Below are 16858 nucleotides of genomic sequence, written 5' to 3'. Positions count from 1 at the left end.
ATGTATTTTTTAAAAAATGAGGTCTTTAGCTCGACCTATTTTATGTATGTATGTATGTATATATTTTTAAAAGCTTTTTGTTTGTTTATTTTAGAGAGAAAGTATGCATGTGCACATGTCCAGGTGGAGGAGCAGTGGGGTGGGGGAGAAGCAGAGGGAAAGGGACAAACAGACTCCACATTGAGGTATGGGGGCTTGATCCTATGACCCCAAGATCATGACAAGCCAAAATCAACAGTTGGACGTTAAATTGACTGAGCTACCCAGGTGCCCCTGACCAATTTTAAATGGTTGGTATTAATTTTTTTCGAAGAGTTATACTGTTTAAGTATTTAGGAAAATAGTTTATTGGCAGGCCAAAATGAATGCCACTTGAATTTGAGGAGGAGATATATAATATTTGAGATATTTGAGGAAGAGAATATGATGTGTTTCTAGTCTCTTCATGGATCCCTAGACCATCCGAAACTGTGTACCAGAGCATTTCAGTCTTCTAGTAATTGCATTCACTGTATGCACTTTGTCATCCCTGGGATTATACCATTTAGTAGTATTCCTGTTTTTCATGGACACTGTGCAAAATTTTACTTAATTATAATGTAGGAAAGAAATTTTTTTTGCAGGTAAGTTTTTTTTTTCTGTTTAAAATAAAAAATTAACCAGTGCAGTGTTGTATAAATGACTTTTATACAGCAGTGCAGTGTTGTATAAATTCAGTGATAAAATCACTGAATTCTACTCCAGAAACCACTGTTGCACTGTATCTGTATGGTAACTACCTAAATTTATGGAGCTTCTGTTTGGTGGGGATTGGCATATTAGATTTTTTTTTTTTTTTTAAAGTAGATTCCACACCCAGCAGGTAGTAAATAAGGAGCTTGAACACATGACCTTGAGATCAAGACCGGAGCTGAGGTCTAGAGTCCAAGGCTTAACCAACCAAGCGATCCAGCGCCCTTCATTCTGCCCCCATTCAGAGCAGTTTGATCCCATCACTTTTTTTTTACTCTAGTGCCCGTAAGGTTTAAGCCAATTTTTGGCCCAAATGTTCTGATCTCTTTCAATTTAGGTGCTAAAGGCATCAAGTTTTTCTTTTTTTCTTTTTTAAAGATTTTATTTATTTGTCAGAGACAGAGGGAGAGAGAGCAAGCGAGCACAGGCAGACAGGCAGGCAGAGGGAGAAGCAGGCTCCCTGCTGAGCAAGGAGCCCGAAGTGGGACTTGATCCCAGGACCCTGGGATCATGACCTGAGCTGAAGGCAGCTGCTTAACCAACTGAGCCACCCAGGCGTCCCAAGTTTTTCTTTTTTGATTGATTCTTTTTTCCCCCTCAAGTGTTTTGCCTTGTATTATTTAATTTATCATTATTATATTTTAACCACTGACTCAGAGTCTTTGTAGACTAGGGCAGATAGAAAGAATGCAGATCTTTTGAGACTCAAGAGATGTTTTACAATCTTAAGATATTTTGATAATTAACCATTAAGAGAGAAGGAGGAGGGTCATGAAGACATATCAGAAAAAGCCTGGTATCAAATGGTACAGCAGTTTCTAGAGGATTTTATTTACTTATTTATTTATTTAGAAGATTTTATTTGTTTATTTGATAGAGACAAAGCAATAGAGGGAACACAAGCTTGGGGAGTGGGAGAGGGAGAAGCAGGTTTTTCCACCAAGCAGAGAACATGATGTGGGGCTTGATCCTAAGAATCCTGGGGTCACGACTCCAGCTGAAGGCAGATGCCTAATGACTGAGCCACCCACGCGACCCTAGAGGATTTTATTTTTAATTGGGATTAGATTCTATGACTCCTAACATTCTATTTCCAGCTAGGCAGTTTTGCCTTCACACATGGTTTTGGCTTGTAAATTTCTAGCTTCCAAATTTTTCATTATATAAGTCTTGCCTGAGTCTGAAATTCAGCATTGCTACTAGTATAAGTGCAGTTACACATTATTCCCATGTGTGATGCAAACTGGCAGACTGAGCCCCCAGCTGATGTGTTAAATGCACTGGAAAGTAGTTTTTCACACATCTAATTTGTGTTATTTTCTTTCTTTCTTTTTTTTAAAGATTTTATTCATTTTTTTGACAGAGAGAGACACAGGAGAGGGAACACAAGCAGGGAGAGTGGGAGAGGGAAAGTTTGTGTTATTTTCTTACATGAAAGTACTCAATAGTATTGGCCTGGACTGTAGTAATTGAATCACAGTTGAACTTGAATTAGTCTAAAGTGAAAAAAAATCTGTTGTTTGACCTGGCAGGAAATTTGTCCTGTATGTGTATGCTAATTGCCTTAAGTATTAAGCATTAGATATGTGAAAGCATATTAAATAATGAGGTGTTTTAATTTGAAAAGCAGCAAGTTTACATTTGTGACTAAATTCCAACTAACTTACGACATTCACAAAAAAAAGTCGTCCTCCTTCTCTCACCCTATACTTCAGAACTGGTAATGAATTAACAGAAAAAGAAGTTACATGGCTTGAATTAGTCACTTGGATTTTGGTTTTCTGATATATATGGAGATAGAAATTATTTGATGTCTTAGTGGTCACAGGATTTTATTTTTATTTGGTAATTTAGAATTTATTCTTTGGCATAAAGCAGTTTTTGTATAATGTAGTGAAAGAAGGACTATTGAGAGTTACCTTTACTCCTTTATCTTTTTGAATTGAAATATAGCTTTGTTTAAGATTCTTTCCAGTCATTAAGTCCATTATTTATAAATACATGGATTCATTACAGGGGAAACAGGATGGTGGCCATAAGCTTCTTTGGAATTGGAGCTCAGGGACCTGGGTTGAATCTTTGCTTTGACTGTTTTTTTTTTTAAAGATTTTATTTATTTATTTGAGAGAGAGAAAAAGCACTAAAAAAAAGAAAAGCACTAAAAGAAATCTCTTTAAAAAAAAAGGGGAGAGTCAGAGGGAGAAGCAGACTCCCTGCTGAGCAGAGAGCCTGATGTGGGACTTGACCCCAGGACTCTAGGATCATGACCTGAGCAGAAGGCAGTCGCTTAACCAACTGAGCCACCCAGGCATCCCTGCTTTGACTGTTACTAGATGTGTGACTGTGGGAAAGCCACCAAATGTCTGTTTTCCTCAGCTTCCTGATCTTTAAAATGGGTTTAAGAGCCATTATTTCACAAATTGTTTTGAGCCTTAAATGACAAGTACATGTACGTGCTTAGCATGGAGTGCAGCTTGCAGGGAGTGCTCAGTAGTCTTGCTATTATTGTGTTTAATTTTCTCATTCTTCCCTCAGTGCTGTGCCATTACTGAGAGCTTCTTTTCTCGAAAGTGGCACCTTTCTCCTTACCTTCAGCATTCTTCTTCATACCAGGAGCAGAATGAGGTGGAGGAGTTAGCCTTTGTTTTTTATACGTAGGTGCATGTTCTTACTGAGCTTCAGATTTTAGAATGTGAAACTTTTTCCCCACCCCTCTTTTTATGCTACTCACCTGACTGCTGAGTAGAGCATTGAAGTAGGACTTTGAAGTTACAGAATAGTTTTCAGTGGTCACTTAAGTATTTGGGATATGTAGAAGATCCCATGGGGTATCCAACTAGAACACTCCTATTGTTACTCATCTGTGTGACAGGTCAATGGATGGACCTAATAGTTTGTGAATTCTACTGAGCTTATTATGTCTTCTCTGTTATATACTAGGGAACATGTAGGGAAAGTGAAATAGGATTCTTTGAAGATAAACAAAACTTAAATATATACATTAATAATTATGTTTTACTGTTCTGTGCATTTACTCAGTAAATACAGTTGACGCCTGGGTGGCTCAGTTGGTTGGACGACTGCCTTCGGCTCAGGGCGTGATCCTGGAGTCCTGGGATCGAGTCCCGCATCAGGCTCCCAGCTCCATGGGGAGTCTGCTTCACTCGCTGACCTTCTCCTCGCTCGCGCTCTCTCTCACTGTCTCTCTCTCTCTCAAATAAATAAATAAAATCTTTAAAAAAAAAAGAAAAGGGAAATTTGGAGGTAAGAGTAGTCATAAAATACTTTGTTGGAGAGAAAGGATTTACATTTGGTCCTGAGGACTAGTTAGGATTTGTGTGAGTTCAGGGGAGCTAGGTGATGAAAGTGAGGCAGAGATACAGGAGGGAAAGTGAATATGGCATATTTAGAGAGCTTTGAAGGAATAATAATAAAAACCCCAGAGCTAACATTTATTGAGCACTGAGTCTATGCCAGCTACTGTGTAGAGGATTGACTCATTTAATCTTAACAGCAATTCCGTTTTACATATGGAGTTTCTAAACTTGGCCATACTTGGTCATAGTGCTGCGTTCCAAGTTTGTTTTAATGGAAGAGTTGTGTTTGTGCATAGATGAAGTTCTTTTGTTGCTGTACAACAAACCATCCCAAAACAGTTGTTAGTGAACATCACAATATTTTCACATACTGAAAACAGTGGTGTAGAATAGCTAGAAATGTACTGTAAACAGAACCACAGAAGAGCCCCCCATGTTTCCTTCCAGTTAGTATCTGTGTCCACTGACCTACTTTTAATCGCATAACTTATTTTTTGTTAGGTGTTGAAGTCTGTGTGAATCTAATCATACAGAATTTTCTTTTTTGTTTCTGGTTTCTTTTACTCAGCATTGTTTGTTGCTGCGATTTTTTAAAAAGATTATTTAACTGAACTCTTTAAAAGCAAAGTTGAAAGTTTTTTTTTTTTAGCACAATAGAACACAAATGGAGTTGAACTTAAAAAATTTTTTTTGTAAGGATTTATATGAGAGTGCATGATTGGGGAGAGGAGAAGCAGACTTTTTTTTAAAAGAAGCATTGTAAGTATGTATAAGGTTCTAAGCTTATATAATTAAAAATAATTTATGGCTGCTAAAGAATATACTGTTTTAAAGGGCAAGTTAGTTGACATAATTTGAAGTATTAGTCTTGTAATAATTTTTTATAAGGATTTATTTGTTTGAGAGAGAGAGTGCACGGCGAGTGCTAGCAGGGGGAGGGGTGGTGGGAGAAGGATAAGCAGATTCTGTGCTGATCTTGGAGCTCTAGTTGGGGCTGTATCCTGTGATCCTGATATCACAACCTGAGCCAAAACCAAGAGTCTGAGGCTTAACCGATTGAGTCACCCGGTGCCCCTGAAATATCAACCTTTAAAATACTCCAGGTCAGGTGCTTAGGAGGCTCAGTCTGTTAAGCATCTGACATAGGCTCAGGTCATGATCTCAGGGTCCTGGGATCCAGCCCTGATTCAGGCTCCCCACCCAGGATGGGTCTCCCTCTCCCTCTGCTCCCCACCCCATGCATGCTCTCTCAAATAAAGGAACTCTTATCTTTTTTTAAGAATATAACTTTAGGGCACCTGGGTGGCTCAGTGGGTTAAGCCGCTGCCTTCGGCTCAGGTCATGATCTCAGGGTCCTGGGATTGAGTCCCACATCGGGCTCTCTGCTCAGCAGGGAGCCTGCTTCCCTCTCTCTCTCTCTGCCTGCCTCTCTGTCTACTCGTGATCTCTGTCTGTCAAATAAACAAATAAAATCTTTAAAAAAAAAAAAAAGAATATAACTTTATTGGGCACCTGGGTGGCTCAGTGGGTTGGGCCGCTGCCTTCGGCTCAGGTCATGATCTCAGGGTCCTGGGATCGAGTCCCGCATCGGGCTCTCTGCTCAGCAGGGAGTCTGCTTCCCTTCCTCTCTCTCTGCCTGCCTCTCTGCCTACTTGTGATCTCTCTCTGTCAAATAAATAAAATCTTAAAAAAAATATAACTTTATTTTTTAAAAAAGATTTTATTTATTTATCTGACAGAGAGGGAACACGCGCAGGGGAATGGGAGAGGGAGAAGCAGGCTTCCCACTGAGCAGGGAGCCCAATACAGGGCTCAATCCTAGGACACTGGGACCATGACCTGAGCTGAAGGCAGCTGCCCAACTGACTGAGCCACCCAAGCGCCCCTCAAATGAATAAAATCTTAAAAAAAAAAAAAATTCCTGCCATGTATTTGTATCCATACAATAAGACTTCTTTCTCATTTTTCCTTGGAAAAACCAGCATTAAAAAATTTTATGAAGAAAAATACTGTATGATTGCATTTATATGTGAAATTTAAAACAAAAACAAAACCCCAAAACAAGATTCACAGATAAAGAGAACAGATTGGTAGTTACCAGGGGTGAGTGGTGGGCAAAATGGATAAAGAGAGTCAGAAGGCATAGATTCCCAGTTATAAGATAGATAAGTTGTGCAGATAATACTGTATACCATGGCAACTATGGTTAATAATACTGTATTGCATATTTGAACGTTACCAAGAGAGTAGATCTTAAAAGTTCTCATCATATGAAAAAAAAAACCTATTGTGATGGATGTTAACTAGACTTACCATGATGATAATTTTGCAGTATACACTGCCAAATGTGAAGCTATTATAATGTTGTATGCCAATTATACCATAAGTTAAAAAATGAATTTTGTGAAGTTGGAAGATGTTGAACTTTTTGGGGGAGTACAGGGGAATAAGTAGGTTCAGTGATGATCTGAGCTAAAGTAGAAAATCTTGGAGTGAGATTGAAATGAACTTCATCCTAAGGCAGACAAAATACCAAAACGGTCATTTTATGTATATTATGAGTGAATGATTCTTTTTAAAATTTATTATTTTATTATTATTATTATTTTTAAAGATTTTATTTATTTATTTGACAGACAGAGATCACAAGTAGGCAGAGAGGCAGGCAGAGAGAGGGTGGGAAGCAGGCTCCCTGCCCAGCAGAGAGCCTGATGTGGGGCTTGATCCCAGGACCCTGGGATCATGACTTGAGCTGAAGGCAGAGGCTTAACCCACTGAGCCACTCTAGTCGAGGTTTTATTAGTAGTAAAGCTGACATTTTTAGTTCTCTCTGACAATTGTTTTTCTCTTACTTAGAAATTTTAAGGGGTGGGTAGAAAGATGATCACATTGGTTCCTTCAAATCTTGAAACATTCTGCTTTTGTCATCCCTTCTAACTTCTTTGGGTTTAATAGTCACCAGCAGAACTTGGGACCTTAAGAGTCTAGGTCAGGGCTTGCTGCTTAGAGGAGAGGAAAAAAATGGCCTGCCTCATGCACAGTGACACCATGTCTTATACACTAATGTGAAAAAATGACAGTAGTGTCCCATTTTCTGGGTAAGACAGGTATGTGGGGGGGAAGAGAGCATGATCCCTATACAGTTTTTCAGATTTGGCTCTTGTTTTCTTCCATATAATTCCCCAAGATTTTATCTGCTCCTATAACTTTAAACCTTATCTTTAAGATGATAACAAATCCATACTGTTTCTTTACCTGGACCTTTGCCTAAATACCTGCAGCATGTTTTCTCTTGGATCATCCTGCCATTAGTTCATAGTCCCAAGGGAGCTTGTGTTCAGTCATAAACATCAGCACACCTAGATTATAATCTTAACTTTGCCATCAGTTTATTGTGTGGCCTTATTTGGTGACCTTCCGGACTTTCACTTTTTTCATCTTTGGAAGAATGTGGGTAGAATTTGGAATTCTTTCTAGCTCCGCCATCCTATGACTTTCTGACTTTTGTGGACCTCCTGTTTATTTGCAGTACTGATACCAGTCACAATATAAAATCATAGAATATTCCACGTACATTCTTGCCTCTGTGTTTTCTTTACTGTGAAAGCCTTTTGGTCTTTTACTTCTCAGTCTTAACCTTCCTGTACAATCCATTTCAGTCTTTTCTTCCTTGTGGATGGTTCCTAATCATTTGTAGTCCACAAATAATTCTTTGTTTTCTGAAGTCCTACACAGTCACTGATGTTATGGATTGGCATTCCTCAGAAAACTTCTTGAATGATTATTTGTTATACACATACATAATTTAACCAAACTGTAAACTCTTTGAGGATGAGACTGTGTTTTGTGGTATAATGCCCAGCATGGATGTACATTTACTAATTCCCTTTTACCCTTTTATATTCTAGTTGCCTGGTGTATTCTTTGTAATAGCCATTCCCTCTTAGTTTTTACAAGTTGCTTTGTGGTCACCCTTGCTAATAGTTAGAATAGATATCTACCCTATGACCCAGCAATTGCACCATTGGGTATTTACCCTAAAGATAAAAATGTAGTGATCCGAAGGGGCACGTGTACCCGAATGTTTATAGCAGCAGTGTCTACAATAGCCAAACTATGGAAAGAACCTAGATGTCCATCAACAGATGAATGGATAAAGATGTGGTATATATACACAATGGAATACTATGCAGCCATCAAAAGAAATGAAATCTTGCCATTTGCGACGACGTGGATGGAACTAGACGGTATCATGCTTAGCAAAATAAGTCAATCGGAGAAAGACAATTATCATATGATCTCCCTGATACGAGGAAGTGGAGATGCAACATGGGGGAGTTAAGGGAGAAGTAGGAGAAGAATAAATGAAACAAGAGTTTCATTTAACTCAGAAGAGTTAAGTAGGAGAAGAATAAATGAAACAAGATGGGATTGGGAGGGAGACAAACCATAAATGACTCTTAATCTCACAAAACAAACTGAGGGTTGCTGTGGGGAAGAGAGAGGGGGCTTATGGACATTGGGGAGGGTATGTGCTATGGTGAGTGCTGTGAAGTGTGTAAAACTTGAGATTCACAGACCTGTACCCCTGGGGATAAAAATACATAATATGTTTATTAAAAAAGATAAATAGGGGCACCGGGTGGCTCAGTGGGTTAAAGATCTGCCTTTGGCTCAGGTCATGATCCCAGGGTCCTGGGATCGAGCCCTGCATCGGCCTCTCTGCTAGGTGGGGAGCCTGCTTCATCCTCTCTCTCTCTGCCTGCCTCTCTGCCTACTTGTGCTCTGTCAAATAAATAAATAAATAATGAAATTTAAATTAAAAAAAAAAAAAAAGAATAGATATCTATCATAGTTCAATAGGAGATTGAGATTTGATAGCCTATAAAGGGAAAAACCTGTTTTTCCCCCCAGAATGTATTTAGTATGACTGTTAGTGCAGATTACATCATGAATTTGTTCATAACATTAAATGAAACCATCCGTGCCCCTTTTTCTTTTAAAACTTTTGTTTTACAGTTTTTAATTTATTTTGTTTTTGAGTATATGAAGATTAAAACCTTAGGATGAAAATGTCATTATCAAGATGTTGACTTACTGTTAACTGATTTTATATAAACTCCAAGAGGGTGGGGACTTTGTTGTTAATCACTTTATCTCCTGTTCTTAAAAATGTCTGGCATGAAGTAGGCTCTTAATAAATATTTGTTGAATGAAGAATGAGCAAATGAATGACTACATGATCTGTCAAAGGAGTAACATTTTTCTTTTTAAAAATATTAGAGACAGAATTAGAATATACACCAACAGTTAGGAAACACTAATAAAAAGGTGTGTGTCTTCTGCTGCTCTGACCCTAAGTGTTTCAGACTTGAAGATTTTACTTTTATTTCTAGCTATATATAAACACTTGAGGAACAAAATAATTCTGTATGGTTTTTTGTGTGTGCATATGTGTGTATAATATATATATATGTATTTTTTAATTTTAATTTTTAACTTTTATTTTTAAGGATTTTATTTATTTGAGAGAGAGTGCAAGAGAGAGCGTGAGCAGGGAGGAGAGGGAGAAGCAGACTCCCCACTGAGCAGGGAGCCTCATGCAGGGCTTGATCCCAGGACCCTGGGATCATGACCTGAGCCAAAGGCCTATTCTTAACCAACTGAGCCACCCAGGTGCCCCATATGTATTTTTTTTAAAGATTATTTTAGAGAGAGAGTGAGAGAGCGAGAGCGCACATGCAAGAGCTGGGGGAGGGGCTGAGTGAAGGGGAGAGGGAGAGAAATCCTCAAGCAGACACCCTGTTGTGCATGGAGCACAATGCATATATTGATCTTAGGACCCTGAAATCATGATGGAGTTTAAATCAAGAGCTGGGCACGCAACTGACTGAGCCATCCAGGGTCCTCAGATTTGTGGGTATTTTTAAAATTTTCTATTTTACAAAGTTTTGGTAATGTGCTTATAATATGAAAATTATAAAAGAATCAGTGGCTCCTTTTATATTTCTTGGGTAGCGTTTTGTATTTTTTATCTTTTAATAAATTTTATTTATATGAGAGGGAGAGAGCAAGCATCAGCAGGGATGAGAGGGGCAGGGGGAGAGGGAGAAGCAGACTCCTTACTGAGCAGGGAGCCTGACACAGATCTTGATTCCAGGACCCTGAGATCATGATCTGAGCCAAATTAGATGCTTAACCACTGATCCGCCCAGGTGCCCTTAGTGTGTATATTTTTATTGGCTCCATTATGTGAAATTATATGCTAAAAATGGTCTTTGCAGATGGAAATTAGACCACATGGTGCTGTTAGTTATGAATATTTATTTTCTCTATTTTGCAACTTTTCTCTCGTGTAATAACCATCATGTTTTCATAATTATGAGTGACCCATGTTAGGAATTTCATTCTCCTTTCTTAAACCTATTGTGATCTGACATTTTAGATGAATTTAGAAGCAGTTTTTGAGAGTTGTTAAAAATGAAAGTGTAGGGTGCCTGGGTGGCTCAGTGGGTTAAGCTGCTGCCTTCGGCTCAGGTCATGATCCCAGAGTCCTGGGATCGAGTCCCACATCGGGCTCTCTGCTCAGCAGGGAGCCTGCTTCCCCCCTCTCTCTCTCTGCCTGCCTCTCTGCCTGCTTGTGATTTCTCTCTCTGTCAAATAAATAAATAAAATCTTTAAAAAAAAATGAAAGTGTACGTTTATGTGTAGAATATTTGTAGGAAGATGTATTAGAAACTTGACTGTGGTTACCTGTAGAAGATGATGACTTTCTACCTCAGATTCATTTCCTGCTGGTACTTTCTACTTTATATCCTCTGCACCGTTTGCAGTTTGTTTGTTTAAGGGTTATGAAGTGCTCTTTTAAAAACTAGTTATAGTTAATAGCCCAAGAGAGCTACTGACCTACAGACTGTGGTTATATCTGTAGTTTTGCTTTATTTTTAAAATAAGTAATGTTTGCTTCTTCCTTTTATTTACCAAATAAATTCAGCTGGTTTTCTTTGTTCTTATTATACATTCTTATTTTTATCTTTTTAAGATTTCATTTATTTGGCAGAGAGAGAGAGAGAGCATAAGCAGGGGGAGTAGTAGAAAGAGGGAGAAGCAGGCTACCAGCCGAGCAGGGAGTCCTATGCAGTATGCAGGGCTAATCCCAGGACCCTGGAATCGTGAACTGAGCTGAAGGCAAATGCTTAACCATCCAAGCCACCCAGGCATCCCCTGTTACATATTTTTAATTTCTCACCAAAATACCATTTCACTTCAGAAGTCAGTATGATTTCCAGAAAATTGTTTAGAGGCCCTTTGGGACTAGGAGAAGATTTATTCATTTGCAAATTATGACCCAGTAAAATTGAGGTTGTAAACTATATATGAATTTGGTTTTTTTATTTTCCACTGTGTCTGTGTAAAGGACATTGAGCTGTGTGACCTTAAGGATATTACTTCTGAGGCTATCTTCTTCCCCTACCCTCCTTCATTATTACATGTGTATTTTGTAAGATCCTCTCCCAGGACTTTTCCAAATTGCTGATTTTATAATATCCTACTCATTTTAGCTCAAAAGATAGAATTCAGGGGCGCCTGGATGGCTCAGCGGGTTAAAGCCTCTGCTTTCGGCTCAGGTCATGATCCCAGGGTCCTGGGATCGAGCCCCACATCGGGCTCTCTGCTCAGCAGGGAGCCTGCTTCCCCCTCTCTCTCCGCCTGCCTCTCTGCCTACTTGTGATCTCTCTCTTGTCAAATAAATAAATAAAATCTTTAAAAAAAAAAAAGAATTCAGTGATTCTTAAAGTAGTGTTACAAGCAAAATTTCTATTTAATCAAAATCTGCATAACTCTCTGAATAAATGTTAATTATTAAAATACATTTGCAATTGGATTTGTCTCATTGGGATGCTAAAGTAGTGCTGCTTAAAATCATCCGTATGCATGTATAAAATCTCGAGTCATGAGTGGGATTTTGAAATGAAAATTTCCAGCACTGAAGACATTAACTAGGTCTGTGTGTGTGTGTGTGCATTTTAAGCAAATCAACATTTTCATTTTTAATCATAATACTGGAAAATGAGCCTTTTCTTTGCTTAGAACCTCAAAAGAAGTACTTATGCCATTTGTAGCTTCATAGAAATTATACAATGGATTATCAGTCAAATTTAATTAGACTATGACAGCTTCTCTCACTAACTTCCTTGTAGTTCATTAAGTTATAGCAATGATGAAAATGGTTATGGTCCACATCCTGAGGGTGTACAGTTTTTGTAGTAAGTAGAGTAAACAGAGTGCGCTGAAACGGACTTGTGAGGTCCTTTTTGTGAACCTTGAGCTGTTGCCTTTGTTAGAGAACTTACACTGCTTGTTTGTTTTTTTGAAAAACATTTGAGCAAAAAAAAAAAATCTTTCCTTTTTTTTAAAAAAGATTTTATTTATGTATTTGTCAGAGAGAGAGAGCGCACAAAGCAGGGGGAGCAGCAGGCAGAGAGAGAAGAAGCAGGCTCTCTGCTGAGGAAGGAACATGATGTGGGACTTGATTCCAGGACCCTGGAATCACGACCAAGCCGAAGGCAGATGCTTAACGGACTGAGCCACCCAGGTGTCCCTGAAAGGTCTTTCTTAATTTAAACTTTTCTGAGCACTATTCAAACTAAAGGGAGGAGATTATTATTGCTGGAGTCCAAATTAGAAGCCAGAACACTTTATTTCCTCTGTGGTTTTCTGAATGAACTAGATTGAGAGGGTCAGTGTGAAATAGAAATCCAGTTCCTAGAATTTTGTTCAGTAGTAAAGTAAGATGTAGTGTAATGAAGGCACATGAGTGTCTCCCACCCCCACCATGAGTGCTTTTTTGCTGGTGCGTATTAATAGACAACGACTGGGTAGCTGCATGCTTGGGAGCTTTTATGTGCTTTTACAGTCTTCATTCTTACTGTAGCCAGGCAGCTGAGGAGACATCCCCTAAAGAGGCAGAACTCCCATCCTCCCTCTTCTGCCTACCCGCCCCCCCCCCCCAACTATATACCAGGACATTCAATGGTCTTGCATTGACCAGAAAGACAAAGAGTGCTTTCATACTCTGGGGAGTTTAGCCCAAGCCGGTGTGCTGGGCCTTTGTTAGGGCTTGCGCTAGCCTATCTCTTTCACCACCCCCAGTCTCATTGTTCATACTTCGTAGTAGCAACAGTTTTAGAATTTTACCTTGTTACTTAAAAATAAATAGTTGCAAAAGCGAAATCCAGTATCTTGTAATGAAAAATGTAAGGAAAAGCAAAGTTTCATTTCCTCTCGTGGTTTTTTTGATAAAGAAAATGCCATTACTACATAAGTGCCATTATTCAAGACTTGATCTTGTTGACATTATTCTTTGACATAACACTCAGTGCTCATCACACCACCTGCCCTCCTTAATGTCCATCACTCAGTTACCCTATCCCCCCACTCCCCTCCCCACCAGCACCACTAACTCATTGTTGATGCTTGAAGGTCATTCATGAGATACAGATAGGACTCTGATACAGATACAGATACAGATACAGATACAGATAGGTCCCTAGGTGGCTCAGTTGGTTAAGCTACTGCCGTAGGCTCAGATCATGATCCCAGGGTCCTGGGACCAAGCCCCATGTTGGGCTCCCTGCTCAGCAGGGGGCCTGCTTCTTCCTCTCCCTCTGCTACTCCCCCTGCCTGTGCTCTCCTGTTCTCTCTTTGTCAAATAAATAAAACCTTAACAAAAATCTTTTTCACAAAAAAAAAAAAATCTTTTTCACCAATGTTTGATGATTTTATTGTTTTATGTTTTGTTAGATAATATGAACTTCTTTTATTAGATAATATGAACAGTTATATAGATTATTCAAAGAATGCTTCTTGCCCCAGTTGACAGGAAAAAGTAAACAGTGTTGCACTGATTATATAAATCATCAATATTAAATAAGCAAAAGTTATTTCTTTTTTTTTAAATTAACATAAAATGTATTCTTTGCTTCAGGGGTACAAGTCTGTGAATTATCAGTCTTATACAGTTCACAGCACTCACCATAGCACATACCCTCCCCAATGTCCATAACCCGAACACCATATTTCTCCCCCCCCACCCCAGCAATTCTCAGTTTGTTTCCTGAGATTAAGAGTCTCTCATGGTTTGTCTCCTTCCTCGGTCCCATCTTGTTTCATTTTTCCCTCCCTTGCACCCACAACCCTTCACCCTGCCTCTCAAATTCCTTATATCAGAGAGATCATATGATAATTGTCTTTCTCTGATTGACTTATTTCACTTAGCATAATACCCTCTAGTTCCATCCACAGCGTTGCAAATGGCAAGATTTCATTTCTTTTGATGACTGCATAGTATTCCATTGTGTGTGTGTGTGTGTGTGTGTGTGCATATAATATATGTATACACATCACATCTTCTTTATCCATTCATCTGTTGATGGACATCTAGGTTCTTTCCATAGTTTGGCTATTGTGGACATTGCTGCTATAAACAATGGGGTGCACGTGCCCCTTCAGATCACTACATTTGTATCTGATTGGTACATTTGTATATGATCCCTCTACCCTAAGATAATGGCCTGAGCCAAAATCGAGTTGGATGCTTAACTATATGTGCCACCCATGTACCCCCAAAAGTTATTCTTTTTTCCCCCCAAAATTATTATTATTATTATTTTTTTAAAGATTATTTATTTATTTATTTGACAGAGAGAGAGAGATCACAAGCAGGCAGAGAGGCAGGCAGAGAGAGAGAGAAGGAAGCAGGCTCCCGGCTGAGCAGAGAGCCGGATGCGGGGCTCGATCCCAGGACCCTGCGATCATGACCTGAGCTGAAGGCAGCGGCTTAACCCACTGAGCCACCCAGGCGCCCCTCCCCCCAAAATTATTCTTAAAACAGCACATTTGGATGTGTAAACTTTATCAGGTAGAGCTGGGCTATATTTTACAACTTTTTTTTTTTTAAAGATTTTATTTATTTATTTGACAGACAGAGATTACAAATAGTCAGAGAGGCAGACAGAGAGGAGGAAGCAGGCTCCCCGCTGAGCAGAGAGCCCGATGCGGGGCTCGATCCCAGGACCCTGAGATCATGACCTGAGCCGAAGGCACAGGCTTCAACCCACTGAGCCACCCAGGTGCCCCTACAACTTTTTTTTAAAGTAGGCTTCACACTGGCCTCAAACTCACAACTGTTCATAACTGATCCTGAGCTAAGGTCAGGAGTCAGATAGTTAACCAACTACCAAGGCCACCCCTGCAATTTTATTTTTAATTCAATTTTATTTTTAATTTACTTGAGTTATCTCTGTTGTCATTTTTGTTTTACATAGGTGTTTCATCTTTTAATGAGATATTTTATGCATATAGAAAGTTAATTACAGAATAATGTAATAAACAGTAGTGCACATAGCACCCAGCTTTGTTGTATTCGTATTCTTGGGAGATGTTGGAGGATTTTATTGAACCCCAAATGTCTTTTGATTGTCTATGAACACCGATTTTAGGGGTTTTTTAATTTGTTTACCTGTCACTCATTTTACTCTTAGACAAGTCATTTGTTAACATAAACTTAGTGTCACAATTCGTTACCCTTGCCACTACATAGTGTCTGCTGGAAAACGTTTGTGAACATTTTAAGTTCTGTTTAATAACCTCAGTATTAGATATATGTACTAAATGTTTAGATGCTAAGGCTTGATGGTACATGTCCAATGAAGGGAATATAATATACAACATGGTGAAAATTTATTCACAGTTAACGTTACTTAAGCTGTTACATAAATATGTAATTGAACTCTGAGGGAGATTCTCTATTGCTTTGTCATTGGTTCTGCTGCTATTCTGATTTTTTTTTCTTGTGAATTTGTTTTTATTGGGATATAAGGGATGGGTTGGGAAATGTCATGTGGGTAATGCCCACCAGGTAAATGCCTCTTCTCATCTTCCTGGGCTAGCTTCTGGAGCTTGCTTCTTTTCTTGGAGCTGCTGCTCTTGCTGCCAGCAGCCTCTAAAGGTCCACTGCTGAGTGGCTCCTCCTTGGAAGAGAATTTTTGTTGGGGATGCCCCTGTTTCCTGCCTCTTCAGCATCACTAACTGGTTTCTCTTTGGGGAAAAATTTCTTCCTCTTGGGAAGACATTCTGCCAGCTGTCTCTTCAGGATCAATACCAACCACCTCCTCCTTGGAAGGAGCTTTCTTTTTCATTGGTTTTGAGACAGAGACCGCATGATCTCCATTCCATTCTCCTGTGGAGTCTCCCGGGCTTTTTGCTTTTTCTTCTTTTTGGGTCTTTCATTTGTCCCCTCACAGTCCTCTGGGGTACTATTGCTGTTTTCCAGAGACACAAGGGTGAGGGCAGCCAGGCATTTCTTCTCTTCCTTTAAGCCTTTCTTCACCTGCTTCTCCGCTTCCTCACCATCTCAGCAGTTGCTTCCTCTACCTGAACCACTGCCTCCTTCATGACATCCAGGTTCTTCTGTGGAATCTTTCCTGTCTTGTAGAAGGACAGATGCTCCTCAACTTGCTCTTGAAGCTTCTCCCCAAATACATTTGTGGGCACTTCAGAGAAGCAGTCACTTCGTGAGGCAGTATTGCATTTGTTTGCCAGGTATCAAGAGACGTGGCTTTTGTTCTTGACAGCTGCCTTGGCTATTGAAGGTGGAGTGGTAAATGAGTCCATATTTTGTTACCCCTTGTTTTCAGGGCTCTGGAAATCTGGTCCCTTTGCTGGACCCTGGGAATCACTCAGACACCAGTGCTATTATGCTCTTGGAGTAATTGCTCTTGGAGATCAGTACTAGCAGTGGTTTAATG

The 16858-nt window shown here is 39.4% G+C and overlaps 1 protein-coding gene and 1 pseudogene across 4 annotated transcripts in view; one reads left to right on the top strand and one right to left on the bottom strand.

The window, feature by feature from the left end:
* The window catches only part of EIF4G3 (eukaryotic translation initiation factor 4 gamma 3), a 350821-nt gene that overhangs the window by 64168 nt on the left and 269795 nt on the right, over nt 1-16858 (top strand). The gene's annotated exons all lie outside the window — the stretch shown is intronic.
* LOC122899081 lies at nt 15857-16505 on the bottom strand (annotated as a pseudogene).

This window comes from Neovison vison, chromosome 2 (assembly GCF_020171115.1).
Source record: "Neovison vison isolate M4711 chromosome 2, ASM_NN_V1, whole genome shotgun sequence".
In the NCBI taxonomy this organism is placed as follows: Eukaryota; Metazoa; Chordata; class Mammalia; order Carnivora; family Mustelidae; genus Neogale; species Neogale vison.
This window is presented reverse-complemented; position numbering and strand designations above follow the sequence as displayed.